This window comes from Frankliniella occidentalis, unplaced genomic scaffold (genome assembly GCF_000697945.3).
Source record: "Frankliniella occidentalis isolate FOCC.00 unplaced genomic scaffold, Focc_3.1 Scaffold25, whole genome shotgun sequence".
Taxonomy (NCBI): domain Eukaryota; kingdom Metazoa; phylum Arthropoda; class Insecta; order Thysanoptera; family Thripidae; genus Frankliniella; species Frankliniella occidentalis.
Window position 1 is genome coordinate 2,290,452 of NW_026267155.1, and position 1,954 is coordinate 2,292,405.

Genomic DNA, 1,954 nt, shown 5'->3' on the forward strand with positions numbered 1-1,954 from the left:
GTTGGGGTGGGGGGGAGGGGGCACCTTGCCGTCCGATAGAGACAGTCTTAGGGACTGTCTAAAAAGACACTTTCTCAACGCTCATCGAGGAACATATGTGGCTCGTTTCTTTAAATTCATCCTGGCCGCGCACACCGCGGTAAAGAACATTGTAGAATTTGCTGTGACGCGTTGCGCAGCAGGTCAGGTAGCCCGGCTGACACAAGTTTTAGTTGAGGGAAGGGAAAGTACAGTCGGCCACGTTACTCTGGGGAATGTCCCCGGCCTCTCTCCGGCAGAGGTGGGTTCCGGTGTTCTGGGAAGGGGGGGGGGGGGCTTGCGTGGCAAAAGGGATGACCCAGCCCTCAGCCTGCATAATGTACTCTTGCTTCCAAAGGTCAGAGGTGTCACATTGTCACACTTATAGATTTCAGATGATATGGTATGGAATTGTATGGATGCCCTCTTATGTTCTGTACTTTTGAACCACTCGTGCTTTGTTCTCCGTTAGCGCTCCTTTTGTGTTTTATTTCTACCAAATGCCTCCTTCTATGGGATCAAAATACGTTTTTATTTTGTGTATAAAGTAAAGTTTGTTTTTAATATTCTTCCGTTATATAAAATGTTGAATAAATAATGCGCCCGCACTTTGGAAACGTGTTATTTTCCCTTCTTTTCTGACAAACACCCATATAAAACGACTGCCACAGGGAGGGCAATGGTGAGGCTCCCACCCTCCCGCCACTTGGGCTGTCATAAGATGAGCAGGGAGCGCAACGGTAGTTGGCACAGGGAAAGCACCCTATCCCTATACTGCAACTGGATAGCGTCAGCGTCTGATAAACTAGTAGAATGCTGTGCATTACAGGCTGAGTGTGAGTGTGTTTCTAAAGTTATGAGAGCTTAAATTTGCCTTATGATTGTGAATAAAACCTATTCGAAATACTTTGTCTTTATTCACGATCAATAAAAGGGTGCATTGCTAGATGTCAATTAAAAATTACTACTAAACAAAACACATAATTCAATAAATCTGATAGAACAATTAATAAAAGGGTGCATTCATAGATGCACATTAAAATTAATACTCAACGACAACCGTACATCAAGGTGGATTTAGTCTCGTGAAAAAAGATCTGAAAACGCGTGTTTTTGACAGAGAAGCTTTAACCAATTGCAATAGTGATGTGCATTAAAGGCTGCACGATGCAGAAAATTTAATGGATTCTAATCAAAAATAAGCAACTGTAAAAATCAAGTCTGACATATATCGTATGTTCTTGTTCTTGAAGATCCTTCCCTAAAATAAGGCTATTGAAATTGCTTATAATTTTTGTTTCTTCATAAAAGGGTGAATTCATTGATGCAAATTAAAACTCAGAATGAAACACAAACTTTAATTGGATAACTCAATGCTAGATGTCATTGATCAACATAATCAATAAACAAAACCTATAACATAACGACAAACCACATTGTATGTCAACTGTCAGCTTGTCACTGCATAAAAGGGAAATTTATACCGAATGAATTGAACTCTGTCACGAATTTGAATCTTATATCTGGTTAAAACCTCGATCAACTAAAACGTGACCAAACTCAAAATGAAATGTCACTATTCAATCTATCACAATGGCATCTTGCAAATTATCGCTATCCACATGTCATTAAGATTAACAACTGAAAAGGTTCAAAATCAAACGCGACATGAATGTCTACTTCCTAACAAACTGACAGTTTGTATTTAAACAGTCTCCTACCAAACCTAACATGATCACTTGAAGGTAGGTTGTTTAGTGACGTCGTAACTTGTACATTATTCTTACTTCTTATTCTTATTTTCAACGTTAATTTAATCTTCACTTTATCTAATTTCCCTTTAAACTGCTAAAATACTTTTGAAATGCTAGCAGACGCCGGTACCCGACCCCGCAGAACGAAATGTACCAACATATCAAAATGGAAATTTTATTTG